Genomic DNA, 15,539 nt, shown 5'->3' on the forward strand with positions numbered 1-15,539 from the left:
TAAACAAATTCACTTTTAACAAGGCACACCTGTTATTTGAAATGCATTCCAGGTGACTACCTGATGAAGCTGGTTGGGAGAATGTCAAGAGTGTGCAAAACTGTCATTAAGGCAAAGGGTGGCTACGTCGAAGAATCTCAAATATATATTTTGATGTGTTGAACACTTTTGTGGTTACTACATGATTCCATATGTGTAATTTCATAGTTGATGACTTCACGCTTATTCTAATAGTAAAAATAAAGAAAAAACCCTTGAATGAGTAGGTGTGTCCAAACTTTTGACTGGTACTGAGTGTGTATATATATATATACAGTTGAAGTCAGACGTTTACATACACCTTAGCCAAATACATTTAAACTCAGTTTTTCATAATTCCTGACATTTAATACTAGTAAAAATGCCCTGTCTTAGGTCAGTTAGGATCACCACTTTATTGTAAGGATGTGAAATGCCAGACTAATAGTAGAGAGAATGATTTATTTCAGCTTTTATTTCTTTCATCACATTCCCAGTGGGTCAGAAGAATACATACTCAATTAGTATTTGGTAGCATTGCATTTAATATAGTTTAACGTGGGTCAAATGTTTCAGGTAGCCTTCCACATGCTTCCCACAATAAGTTGGGTTAATTTTGGCCCATTCCTCCTGACAGAGCTGGTGTAACTGGGTCAGGTTTGTAGGCCTCCTTGCTCACACATGCATTTTCAGTTTTGCCCACATTTTCTATAGGATTGAGGTCAGGGCTTTGTGAGGGCCACTCCGAGACCTTGACGTTGTTGTCCGTTTGGAAGACCTATTTGCGACCAAGCTTTAACTTCCTGACTGATGTCTTGAGATGTTGCTTCAACATATCCACATAATTGTCTCACCTCATGATGCCATCTAATTTGTGAAGTGCACCAGTCTCTCATGCAGCAAAGCACCCCCACAACATGATGCTGCCACCCCCGTTCTTCACAGTTGGGATGGTGTTCTTTGGCTTGCAAGCCTCCCCCTTTTCCCTACAAACATAACAATGGTCATTTTGGCCAAACAGATCTATTTTTGTTTCATCAGACCAGAGGACGTGTCTCCAAAAAGTACGATCTTTGTCCCCATGTGCAGTTGCAAACCATAGTCTGGCTTTTTTATGGCGGTTTTGAAGCAGTGGCTTCTTCCTTGCTGAGCGGCCTTTCAGGTTATGTCGATATAGGACTGGTTTTACTGTGGATATAGTTACTTTTGTACCCGTTTCCTCCAGCAACTACACAAGGTCCTTTGCTGTTGTTCTGGGATTGATTTGCACTTTTCACACCAAAGTATGTTCATCTCTAGGAGACAGAACATGTCTCTTTCCTGAGCGGTATTACATTTACATTTAAGTCATTTAGCAGACGCTCTTATCCAGAGCGACTTACAAATTGGTGCAGACACCTTATGACATCCAGTGGAACAGCCACTTACAATAGTGCATCTAAATCTTTTAGGGGGGTGAGAAGGATTACTTACCCTGTCCTAGGTATTCCTTGAAGAGGTGGGGTTTCAGGTGTCTCCGGAAGGTGGTGATTGACTCCGCTGTCCTGGCGTCGTGAGGAGTTTGTTCCACCATTGGGGGCCAGAGCAGCGAACAGTTTTGACTGGGCTGAGCGGGAACTGTACTTCCTCAGTGGTAGGGAGGCGAGCAGGCCAGAGGTGGATGAACGCAGTGCCCTTGTTTGGGTGTAGGGCCTGATCAGAGCCTGGAGGTACTGAGGTGCCGTTCCCCTCACAGCGCCGTAGGCAAGCACCATGGTCTTGTAGCGGATGCGAGCTTCAACTGGAAGCCAGTGGAGAGAGCGGAGGAGCGGGGTGACGTGAGAGAACTTGGGAAGGTTGAACACCAGACGGGCTGCGGCGTTCTGGATGAGTTGTAGGGGTTTAATGGCACAGGCAGGGAGCCCAGCCAACAGCGAGTTGCAGTAATCAAGACGGGAGATGACAAGTGCCTGGATTAGGACCTGCGCCGCGGTATGACAGCAGCGTGGTCCTATGGTATTTATACTTGCGTACTATTGTTTGTACAGATGAGCGTGCTACCTTCAGGCATTTGGAAATTGCTCCCAAGGATGAACCAGACTTGTGGAGGTCTACAATTTCTTTTCTGGGGTCATGACTGATTCCTTTTGATTTTCCCATGATGTCAAGCAACGAGGCCCTGAGTTTGAAGGTAGGCCTTGAAATACATTCACAGGTACACCTCCATTTGACAAAAAATACGTCAATTAGCCTATAAGAAGCTTCTAAAGCCATAACATCACTTTCTGGAATTTTCCAAGCTGTTTAAAGGCACAGTCAACTTAGAGTATGTAAACTTCTGAATCACTGGAATTGTGATACAGTTAATTAAAATCGGTCTGTAAACAATTGTTGGAAAAATTACTTAGGACATCTACTTTGTGCATGACACAACAGACTTGCCAAAATTATAGTTTGTTAACAAGACATTTGTGGAGTGGTTGAAAAACAAGTTTGAATGACTCCAACCGAAGTGTATGTAAAACTTACGACTTCAACTGTATGTATGTATGTATGTATGTATGTATGTATGTATGTATGTATGTATGTATGTATGTATGTATGTATGTATGTATGTATGTATGTATGCATGCATGTATGCATGTACTGTATATAGTTAGAACAGACTGTCTGGTAAACGTATTTATTCAGTGTTGTTTACACTGTTCCAAATGGTCAGAAAAAGTAATAAATATTGTAATCTAACAGCAACTGTTTGACACACATAATACTTACGCAATGCTTGCTCCTATACCCTCTTTTTTCTTCAGCTTTAGTAGTTTCCACAACTAAGTCAAATGTTATCCACAGATCTGACTTCCCTCTTTCCCTCCTGAGCAACCAGTAAACATTTGCCTGTTTCAAGGTTCTTTTTCACATCCTCCGCATCCATTTTGCTTTCACGTGTTACTGTGTCCGGAGTTTGCAATAACCAATTTATTGATATGATTATGATGGGATGTATATCAGGCCCTATTGGTCACATGCATGCTATGCTTACGTGTTACACGTAAAGAGAGCAAGGGTTGAGGGAAAGGGGAATGTTTTTTCCTTAAGAAATGAGGGATTTCGGTAACAGAACTATTCAGTCAGAAGAAAGTAAGAAACTAAATGGCTGAAATGTTGTTGCAGCTTTAGCACAGGGATGCAAACTGGTGAGGGCCCAAAAAGGTGACACTTTTTTTTGTTGCACCGAAACATGAAAAACAAAAACAATATTTGGGCTACACTGCACATTATTACATTGTACATGTTCTACCTGTGGACATCTGTTCTACAATATGCCAGCAAAAGTGACAAAGAGGGAAAGCGTGTGGTGTTCCTTTCACCTCTATAGTGGCATCCAGCTTAAGGCAGGCCCAGCTCCAGCAACACTTGATCCCTGAATCCACTTGTTTAAGAAGCAACGTTTCATTTTCCCTTAATTCTCATACTGTAGAGGGATAACATTAGTTAACAGATAGTGGTTAGTTTGTTAGCTAGTTAACCTCTTGCTCCTACCTGACACGCAGGCGTCCCATCTAGACATCTGGAAATGCAAATGCACTACGCTAAATGCTAATAGTACTCGTTAAAACTCAAACGTTCATTAAAATACACATGCAGGGTACTGAATTAAAGCTACACTCGTTGTGAATCCAGGCACCAAGTCAGATTTTTAAAATGCTTTTCGGCAAAAGCATGAGAAGCTATTATCTGATAGCATGTAACACCCCAAAAGACCCGCAGGGGACGTAAACAAAATAATTAGCATAGTCGGCGCTACACAAAAAACGCACAAATAAAATATAAAACATTCATTACCTTTGACCATCTTCTTTGTTGGCACTCCTAGATGTCCCATGAACATCACTATTGTTTTTTTTTCTCGATTAAATCGGTCCATATATAGCCTAGATATCGATCTATGAAGAAAATAGCGTTTTATAACGTAACGTCATTTTTTTTAATTAAAAAAGTTGACGATAAACTTTCACAAAACACTTCGAAATACTTTTGTAATGCAACTTTAGGTATTAGTAAACGTTAATAAGCGATCAAATTGATCACGAGGCGATGTATATTCTATAGCTGTACGTCTGGAAATAATGTCCGGGTAAATCTCAACCAAAATATCCGGTCGGAGACCGGAAGAACTGCGCTGCCTTGTGTCTGTTTAACCAAGAAACAAATCGTAGGCAAATGACAAGACTGTTGACATCGTGTGGAAGCTGTAGGTATTGCAACCTCAGCCCCATTTAATGTGGATCACGTTTAACAATGGGTTGAAGTGGCGCATGGATATATTTTCCCATTTTCAGTGATCAGATTTTCCTGCACTTTTCGATGAAACGCACGTTCTGTTATAGTCACAGCCGTGATTTAACCAGTTTTATCAACGTCTGAGTGTTTTCTATCCACACATACTAATCATATGCATATACTATATTCCTGGCATGAGTAGCAGGGCGCTGAAATGTTGCGCGATTTTTAACAGAATGTTCGAAAAAGTAGGGGGTAGGAGTAACAGGTTAACATTTCACACAGATTGCCAGGGTCCAGTAAGCAACTAACGAGTTATAACTTGAGGAACGGCAAGTTGTACACCAGTTAATATTATAGTGAATTGGTTAGGTTGCTAATGTCAGCTCATCTGATGTTGTAACGTTAGCTAGCTAACATTGACTGTCTGACTTTATTAGCAAGCTAATTTTCACACCATAAACTCAATTATTTGATCAGATGAGTTGGTCAATGTTGCTCAACATTTCTCTAGCTAGCTAACGGATAATTTTATCCAGCTAGCAAGATACTTAACAATGCTAACAATTCTTGTTCCACCACACTTGCTCCCTCACCTCAAACTTTCCAAATGCCAGTTGTTTTTCGTTTACAACTCATGAAGTACAGTTCATCACCTTCTCACCTGTCTCCATGGTCAGGCTTCTCACCTAACGTTACATCTTCGTTATCATTTAGGGACGTGCCGCTGTAACTGGTAAGCTGCCTTTCCAGAGCACGCGCTGAGGCTGTAACTAGTAAATTGGTTGTCTCTTCTTTCCCCAGTCGCGTACTGCGCTGCATTCTGTTTTGTGAACGACTGACTGAGCCTTGGATAGAGCCAGCAGTGGTTTGTGGTGGTAAAGAGACAGCTACGAAAAATATGAAAACTCTTGGTAAATAAAATAGCTCATGATAAACTGTAGACCACACTAACTCAGGCAAGCAGAACCTTGAGACTTCCTTAATATTAGAGATCACTCACCAGTTGATGTTAACAAAGAGAAACCACCCCCCCCTCAGCTTCCACGACACAGATGTTTTGTCCTGCCGGTCGGTGTATAGAAAGTCCAGCTAGATTTATATCTACCAATATAACACAGGATATTACAGTTATTCAGAAAAGCTTGATAGGATAATCTCAAACAGCACTCATCCAGTTTATTCTCCAGTGATTGTACATTTGCCAATAGAACGGTGGGTAAAAGAGATTTATCCACTCTCCGACGTAGTCTCTTTAGGTGGATATCCCACACACAGGCCTCTATAGCGGCCTCTGTTCCTCCTCATGGTATTTGATTCATAGTGTGAGAGATTTAGGCTACTTAAAGCTGCAATATGTAACTTTTTGGTACGACCTGACAAAATCCTATAGAAATGTGAGTTATAGATCTGTCATTCTCATTGAAAGCAAGTCTAAGAAGTGGTAGATCTAGAAATCCAAAATGGATGGTGTTAAGAGATTAAAAAATAGTTATTTTTACACACACACACACACACACACACACACACACACACACACACACACACACACACACACACTAACACGCGTGTATGTATGTAAGTTGTTTGGTCTGAAACGTTGTTCCCCTTGCGGCTATTGGACCAGGTCTCTCTTGGAAAAGAGATTAAATCTCAATGAGAAAAAAACTGTATAAATAAAAGGTAAAATATATATATATATATTTGAAATGTATGCATATGGATATAGATATTTACCCCAAAAATATATAGGGGATTGGAAATGATGCAGACAATTACATTGATGGAAGCAAGAATCTTTCCGCAATATTAAAGCTGACACACCCCTTAAAAAAAGTGGTAGATCTGTTATATGTGCGTAATTTCTACGCTTCACATTAAGTCTTGTTTTTGTGTCTTTTACTCTTTGAACTATTCGAATTTTAGCCAACAGTCCATTTTACAATTTGTATCATATTTGTCCATCCACCCTCAAAATATCATCATAAAATTAAAACAGCTAAACCACAAGACATTTTAGTGGTACGCTAGATCCTCCCACTTGTTCCCATCGGCTTTGGGTTTAATCTATGCTCATAACAAGCAGGCCCACATTGATCGCCGATCCTCTTCTTCCTGTTACGTTTGCACCTTATAACATCAATCTGAGCAGAGCTGTCATTCTCAGTGGATTTCACCTAATTCTCTAACGGCATGTTTCATTCTCTGCAGTTGTAAAAGATACCGAATTACAATTACATTTGACTGAGTCACCCTCTACAGCTCCAGTAAACCAGCTCATAAGGGTACATGCGCGCCAAATGCCATCAACTCTACTTCATCAAGGGTGGGTAGCTCAGACTGTCAGAACAACTTGCCAGGAGCCTCAGCGATAAGAAGCCCAACGTCCTTGATGGAATGACACCAGCAAGGCAAGCAAATACGTGAGGAGGATGTCTGGGTATTCTCCCATTCCACAGATTGAGCAAGGAGAAGTTTGCGCTCTCACTTGAGGGTGCACTGCTTCACGAGTCATCGCGGGGAGAGATAAGGACAGTCTGTCTGTCCCCATTCATGGCATATTAATACTCTGCCTGTGTCCTGAGGGAGTCCGCTGTGACAAGAATACTCAATGCCCCTCTTCATGGTGGCTAAAGTAGGCCATGCCAAGGGCTGAGAGGACTACTCTCCCTCACCCCCAACACAGACCACGGATTATACATCCTCAACACCACATGCGTCACCCACAATCCTCTGGATTTCCCTTTGTAGGGCTAATACGGCTCCTAGTATGCTCTGTGACTGTGTTCACTCACCTCATTCACATGAGACAGTAAATCGCCCAAATGGAGGGGAGGATCCAGGACTAGCGCCAAGGCAAAATGTGCAGAGCAACCTTAGTGTCCGTCAGCCGAAGCTTGCGTGAGCTCGATCATGTCCGGTTCGAAGGACCAAGCACAAACTCATCCCAGTGAGTGAATGAACATGTTGACTCAGTCAGGCTGTGTAGGCAGGCTGCTCCTTCTTTGTTGTGAGGTTTCACACAGAGCTCACCAGGGGCCAACACAGTCTGCCCACATCACACAGAGGAGAGGATGTGGTGGCACTAGGCAGCGGCCTTCCTCCAAAGCCACTGTGACCCGTGAGCGTTGTGTAGGGCCAAGAGGAGAGCTGAAGGCCGCAAAACCCACACTCACTCACTCTACCAGCCCAATGTAGAGGCCGCGGGCTGCCATGCATTGCCCTGCACACAAAACTATAACAGAAGGTTCAGTAGAGTAGAGTGAACTTGGCTGCTGTTGTGTTTGGCTTTGAAACAAGATTCCAACAACCATGTTTTCCACTCAGTTTAAACCTGTGTGATGTGGGCAGACTAGAGGCCCCTGGTGAGCTCTGTGAGAAGCCTCACAACAAAGAAGGAGCAGCCTGCCTGCACAGCCTGATAGTCAACATGTTGTTGAACTTCTTTAAATTGATTGATCACAGTGACGTAAAACAATGTAACGGTGAGTTTTAAAAAGTATGATACTTCCGACATTTAAAACAATTTCAAAAATATCCCAGTTATCCTCATCATTCAGATGAGAAATCCACTGTTCCCTGAAGACGTGGATGTCGATTATGGCAGCCCTCCGCACCCATCTGATTCAGAGGGGTTGGGTTAAATGCGGAAGACACATTTCAGTTGAATGCATTAGCGACCTGAGTGCCGTTAGCAAGTTGGAAATATTTTTGAAATATTTCACCTGTCTACCTAGTGCGCCAAATCAAGTATACATTATATTTTCAAAGAACTAGCCCCAACCGTAAGCTCCAGGCCTATGTGACTGGGAAAACTGACCAACGTCTGCTAAGACCATGACACTCCCTTAGCTATGCAAGATAAGAAACCCATCCCAGGCTCATTAAAGAACCAGAGCTGCTCTACACCCTCTCTGTGACATCAGTTTTTTGTATTTTTACTGAAGAGATGACACCAAATAACATTTCCACTGAAATCATGAGGCCTAGTCTAATTTGGCGGCAGTCAACCGACCTAGGTGAGATGGGCGACCCACCATAAATAATGGTTGAAGAACACTGTAGACATAAACCTACATACCATACTAGAAACCCCCCCTCTAGTCAGTTGTGTGACTTAAGACTCAACATGCTTCAGTTCGGGCTTGCTCTTAGCTGAACTCGGCTAGCCGAACGAGCATGCTCACATCATTAGTATCAGTTGTCAATTTTGAGACACCATAGCCAGTATACACTTCCTCAAAACAGACAGAATTAATCTGTCATTAATTTTTGTGTTTTTGCAGAGGAGTTCTTAGTTAAATGTAAAATTGTGTAACTAAGATGTTTGGGGCAGTTTCTCTACGAAAAATGTGCATGAAAAATTGTCATCTCTCGTTGAATGACACGACTTTATTGAAGAATACCTACTGTTGACCAATCACCGACAAAGGGGCGTAGACTTCGGCTCTGAACTTCGGCTTACCAAATTATGTGCCCGAACAGTTGAAAAAAAACCCTCACCGAAGTCCAAAACAAACAAAAACGTCATCATAATATATGCACAAACTCTTCCGAACTGTTTGGGCTGAGAAGCATGGGAACACCTTTAGTCCAGAAGCGAGTTCATGTCTACTAAGTGCTACTGTCAATGAGACCATCACTATTTCATAACCTTTAAATAGGCCTAAATTCTGGAGCAAACATGCAAGTTGACAGTGCATGTTGGAGCAGTGAAGATGGGCCTAATGAATGAAAATAGCTCCACTGTAGTGTCAAACTGTCACTCAAGGTGCAGTTTTTTAATGAGCTGCTACGGGCAATTCCACGATAACGGAACTCTGCTAAGAACAGGGATTTGACAAACGGACATTTTTTTTTTTGGTTGTCCGTTAAAACGACAAGTGAAATTAATAAAATTCCACATTAATTCACAATGCCGCTGCAAGCAACGGTTTGGGTGTCATAGTACATCCCTTTCACATAGTTAAGCATTGCACATGTACTACCAATACTGTACCTCAATTCCACCTCGCAAGGTTTGCATTTCCTTCTCACTAGGCTTGGGAGGTATACCGTAGACTGCCGTATTGGGAAAAAGCCATGGGACCGTTGAAACAATTTATTTTCATTTGTTTTATTTATACATTTAAGTAAATACCTGCAGTGAACTTGTGCAATACATTAGGATATAAAGAAAATGTATATCCTAATGTATTGCACAAGTTGGTCCCCAGTCACATGGTGTTTGTTTACAAGCACACAAAGATGACAGGAGCCTTGTGAATCACTCACTCACTGTCGTGCAGCAGGTACACCTTACAGTGAAATGTTTGTTTACTTAACCAACAACACAGGTAAGAAAAAAGTAGAAGTAAAAAATCTAAATAACAAATAGTTAAAGAGCAGCAGTAAAATAATAGTAGCGAGGCTGTATTAAAAAAATAGATATGTTTTATCTTTATTTAACAAGTCAGTCAAGAACAAATTCTTATTTACAATGATGGCCTAGGAATAGTGGGTTAACTGCCTTGTTCAGGGGCAGAACGACAGATGTGTACCTTGTCAGTATTTATACCTGCGTACTATTGTTTGTACAGATGAACGTGGTACCTTTAGACGTTTGGAAATTGCTCCCAAGTATGAACCAGACTTGTGGAGGCCTACATTTTTTTTGAGGTCATGGCTGATTTCTTTTGATTTTCCTATGATGTCAAGCAGAGGCACTGAGTTTGAAGGTAGGCCTTGAAATACATCCACAGGTACACCTCCAATTGACTCAAATGATGTCAGGGTAGCCTAGTGGTTAGAGCGTTGGACTAGCAACCGCAAGGTTGCAAGTTCAAACCCCTGTGCTGACAAGGTACAAATCTGTTGTTCTGAACAGGCAGTTAATTAACCCACTGTTCCTAGGCTGTCATTGACAGCCTAAAGCCATAACATAATTTTCTGGATTTTTCCAAGCTGGTTAAAGGCACAGTCAACTTAGTGTATGTACACTTCTGACCCACTGGAATTGTGATACAGTGAATTATAAGTGAAATAATCTGTCTGTAAATAATTGTCGGAAAAAATACTTGTGTCATGTACAAAGTAGATGACCTAGCCGACTTGCCAAAACTATAGTTGGTTTAACAAGAAATGTGTGGAGTGGTTGAAAAACGAGTTTGAATGACTCCAACCCCAGCAGAAGTCTACCCTGACTCTTTCCACCTATGTTTTGCTAACTTTAGCTTGCAAGATCAAACTCATTGGTAACAGCAGACAATTCCCTCCTGGATAGTATTTGATAGTATTTGTTTTGTGCGTGCTGCAAACTGCGTTTTGAGATAGTTGCCTAACTTTATGAGCTGGGTTGTCTGTCCTAGTAGTAAATGTTAGCATGCACTTGTTAGCATTTACCTATAGCCGCTATGAGAATTGTGCACTACCAGTAATACCGTATATACCCGGGATGGCACAGGCACGGTATGAAGGTATGGAAATCTGGATATCGCCCAACCCTACTTCTCACTCTATACACAATTACTACTTTTAACAATTTACAATGAACATTTTACAAAAACACATTTACTGGAAGAACTATGTCGATGCAAAGTATGGTAATAGAATTTCTGTAAAATCTCTCATTTTTTTGTGTGAACATCTGCTTCAAAAGATGTCTGCAGAAAGAATGAGGTTTCAATCATGGAAAAAAGAGCTTGATTATTGAACTACATGAAGTTAATTGTATTCACACTAACAGAATTGCTGTAATGGAATTTCATCATGGGTCCCTGATCTGTACTACACAGAAATGCATAATTATGGATATAAATGTCATTCTCGTCATGGTTATGTATCCTAAATAGGTACACAAGAAGGTAGGAAAATACAATATGCTCCTTCGCAAATTCTGGTACAATTTACTTTATTTTACCCCCCTTTTCGTGATATCCAATTACGATCGTCTCATTGCTGCAACTCCCCAACGGGCTCGGAGAGGTGAAGGTCGAGTCATGACTCCGAAACATGACCTGCCAAACTGTGCTTCTTAACACCCGCCCGCTTAACCTGGAAGCCAGCTGCACCAACGTTTCAGAGGAAACACTATTCAACTGATGACCGAAGTCAGCCTGCAGGCTCCCGGCCCGCCACAAGGAGTCGCTAGAGCGCGATGAGGAAAAGTAAAGCCCCCACGGCCAAACCCTGTTGTTTGAACATAACGTACAGCACAGTAGAGCTCAGTGGATGACAGTAGAGTACATTACAGAACAGTAGAGTATAGTTCAATACAGTAGAGTACAGTAGAGTATAGTTCAGTACATTATAGTGTATTCTAATGTGCTCTACTGTGTATTGTATTGAACTCAATGTACTATACTCTACTTGTATTTACTGTACTCTACTGTGCTGTCCAAACTTGTGAAACATAGATGTCTATGACTGGTTAAGATTTGGTTCGTTCCAGGACAAATCTTAACCAATCATGGACGTCTATGTTTGGGCCAAAGGAAGGTCAGGCCAGACGTCTGTGGTCGTTGAAATCACGGCTGGTCCGGACAGAACAAAAAACGACCTCTATGGGCGTTGAAATTTAGGCCAGGGAGGACTGACCAAATGTAAACTTTTTATCAACGTCCATGGTTGTCAGGTGTCGGTCGGTGCTTAGTGGGTGAGGATGCTGGTTACAGTAAATGGAAAGACGTGGTTCATTGGTAGGTGTCAGTTAGAGCTGGGAAAGGTGACATTAATTGGAGAGAGGGGGGGTATCTAGACTTTACACACTCGCTTAAAACCACCAGATGACAGAAAAAGAAAACAGTTATCAGCTGATCATAACAGTATGCAGGTGGAAGGGAGGACAGTAGCTGGTGACCCAACTGTGGTTTGTGACTACTATGATTTCTCATTGTAGCCAATTCAATTGCAGAAATTCAGTTACAGATTTTTGGGAAGTTCTGTTACCGATTTGGAAACAGAATTTTGGGCTTTAATCAATTAATAATTCAAACAAAATGTATATCAGTAAAAACAAACTCATTGATAGGTCTACCTTTACTTGTTACTTCTGTGAACTTGTATTATCCTCCCTCATGAGGGAGAGAAATGTGAAAATATCTTAAATATTTTTGGTGACGGAATTTCAAGGCTCAAGGCAACGTTTTCTTAAACTTACAGAAGGCAGAAAACATTATTCCAAACAAAATATAAGTATTGGTATTAGCCGGCAGAGGTCTTAGATTTCCATATTATTGTGTTTTGATGCATTTCTTTCAAGACTTTTCTGCTAGATGTTTTCTAAGACCCCTTCTCCATCCGTTAAATCAAAGCCTTTGCTTATTCTTCATTCTTAGGATGGAAAATGGTTGAATAATGTATACACTGAGTATACATTAGGAACACTTTCCGAATATTGAGTTTCTACAAAATATAGCCTCTTCATGTGTTGGTGCTCATGGGTCCTTTCACATGGAAATGAACCTACTCCTGTGTCTACACTCTGGGGCACTAGAAACAGTCCTAGGACTGTAAAGACAACACTAATCCCTAGTTGTTAGATAAAGATTTACGGAAGGATCTGATATTATTTGCTTCCCTAGCTAGGCCTATGCCAGCATACCGTGTTATCCTACACATATTTAGGGGAAAGTGGGAGGCAAGAAAGATTCTCTTGTTTCTCCAAGTAGGCAATTGTTTTCATCTTTCCACCACTTTCAATCACTATAGTACTGAAATATAGGCCACAACTGCACTGACAAAAGAACATTAAAAAATAATACATTAGCCTACATCGACAGTATAGCACAACTTTTTAAAACATCTCTGAACACGTTTGCTGCAGCATTCAGCAATGCAGTAACACTGAGAAATTATATTCCATGTGTTACATTGGTGGAAACAGATTATCGGTCTGTCTGCCTCCCACCCCGCCCCAACCTAAAGTACTTTTTTTTTTACTGTATTGTGTCAGGATTGTGAAATTTCCCAGCATACTATATCCGATAGTTTCAAACACCCACCAAAGAAAACATTGTACAGGCTGTCCTTTCTAAAGTAGCCTAGCCTACATCTTCAGTGTTCTCATGGAAATACTAAGCTAAATTAACAAAGTTACGAGAGCCACCTCTAATATATTCAGACATGGTAGAACCAAATTGCTTTCCCTAAATATTGACATGAATCTCCCAACTGTTGCAAAGATGCTAGATGAGGCCCAGTTGCTCTTACACCTAGACACCACTTTGTGAGGAGCAGTGACGAGCCCAGACATGACCACCTGATGTCAGGGCACGCTAGGGGAAGTCCAGGTATGACGAGTCAATGTCAGAGCGAAGAGAGCAGCTTCTGCTTTGCACTTGAATAATCAAAAACATGACAAGCTGAACTTGGTGAAGAGGTGAGACCGGTGCAACCACTCACTAGGGATAGGCATGAGTAATCAAGTACTCGAACGGACGTCAAAACTCAATCTTTAACCAGAGATCTTTTTTTATTTGGTCACTAGAATCAAATTTGCTTTGATTCTAGTGTTCCATTTGTACATGTGTATTTGTGGGGCACAACAAAAAGGAAACCAAGCCAACAATCAAACAGTTCTTCTCCATAAATTCCCTTTCCCCTATGTCTCACTCACTCAAATTGCATTCCGACTTCTTCCTCTACACATGCTTGCTGAGCTCCCGTTAAAGTCTACAGAAATGAACGCCTATAAAAACGTATCTACAGTGCCTTCAGAAAGTATTCACACCCCTTGACGTTTCCACATTTTATTGTGTTACAGCCATTTAATATGGATTCAATTTTGATTTTGTGTCACTGGCCTACACACAACAGCCCATAAATTCAAAGTGGAATGATTTTTCCCAAATTTTTACCAATTAATTAATAAAAGCTGAAATGTCTTGTGTTAAAAAGTATTCAACCCCTTTGTTATGGCAAGCCTAAATAAGTTCCGGAGTAAAAAGTCTCATAATAAGTTGAATGTGTGCAATAAGTGTTTAACCTGTCTCGGAACCCCTCGCCAACAGCCAATGAAATTACAGGGCGCCAAATTCAATCAACAGAAATCTCAATTCAAATTTCTCAAACATACAAGTATTAGACACCATTTTAAAGATGAAATTCTTGTTAATCCAACCACAGTGTCTGATTTCAAAAAAGCTTTTCGGGGAAAGCAGAACATATCATTATGTTAGGTCAGCAACTAGTCACAGAAAGCATACAGCCATTTTCCAACCAAAGAGAGGAGTCACAAAAAGCAGAAAGAGATAAAATTAATCACTAAACGTTGATATTCTTCATCAGATGACACTCCCGGGACAACATGTTACACAATACATGTATGTTTTGTTTGATCAAGTTCATATTTATATCCAAAAACCTCAGTTTACATTTGGCTTTGCCTCCAAAACATCCCGTGAATTTGCACAGAGACACATCAATTTACAGAAATACTCATAATAAACATTGATAAAACAAGTGTTATTCACAGATTAAAACATAAACTTCTCCTTAATGCAACAGATGTGTCACATCTCAAAAACAATTTACGGAAAAAGCAAACCATGCAATAATCTGAGTACGGCGCTCAGAGACCAACACAACCCAAAAAGATATCCGTCATGTTGGAGTCAACAGAAGCCAGAAATAGCATTATAAATATTCACTTACCTTTGATCTTCATCCGAATACACTCCCAGGAATCCCAGTTCCACAATAAATGTTTGATTTGTTCCATAAAGTCCATCATTTATGTCCAAATAACACCTTTTGGTTTGCGCGTTCAGTACACAATCTAAACTCACGACGCGCGGGCAGGTCCAGGCAAATGTTCAGCCGAAAAGTCATATTACAGTTCGTAGAAACATGTCAAATGAAGTATACAATCAATCTTTAGGATGTTTTTAACATAAATCTTCAATAATGTTCCAACCGGAGAATTCCTTTGTCTTCAGAAATGCAATGGAACGCAAGCTACCTCTCATGTGAATGCGCAGGACCAGCTCGTGGCACTCTGCCAGACCTCTGACTCAATCCCCTCTCATTCCCCCCTCCTTTATAGTAGACGCATCAAACAAGGCTCTAAAGACTGTTGACATCTAGTGTAAGCCTTAGGAAGTGCAAAATGACCCCATAGACGCTGTGTATTCGATATGCCAAGAGTTGAAAAACTACAAACCTCAGATTTCCCACTTCCTGGTTGAATGTTTCTCAGGTTTTCGCCTGACATATGAATTATGTTATACTCAGACATAATTCAAATAGTTTTAGAAATTTCAGAGTGCTTTCTATCCAAATCT

At 40.9% G+C, this 15,539-nt stretch overlaps 1 protein-coding gene across 5 annotated transcripts in view; it reads right to left on the reverse strand.

Moving 5' to 3' along the window:
• LOC118376202 (receptor-type tyrosine-protein phosphatase alpha-like) overlaps positions 1–15,539 on the reverse strand; it is a 104,461-nt gene that overhangs the window by 81,553 nt on the left and 7,369 nt on the right. The gene's annotated exons all lie outside the window — the stretch shown is intronic.

Source organism: Oncorhynchus keta, chromosome 21 (assembly GCF_023373465.1).
Source record: "Oncorhynchus keta strain PuntledgeMale-10-30-2019 chromosome 21, Oket_V2, whole genome shotgun sequence".
NCBI classification, from domain to species: Eukaryota; Metazoa; Chordata; class Actinopteri; order Salmoniformes; family Salmonidae; genus Oncorhynchus; species Oncorhynchus keta.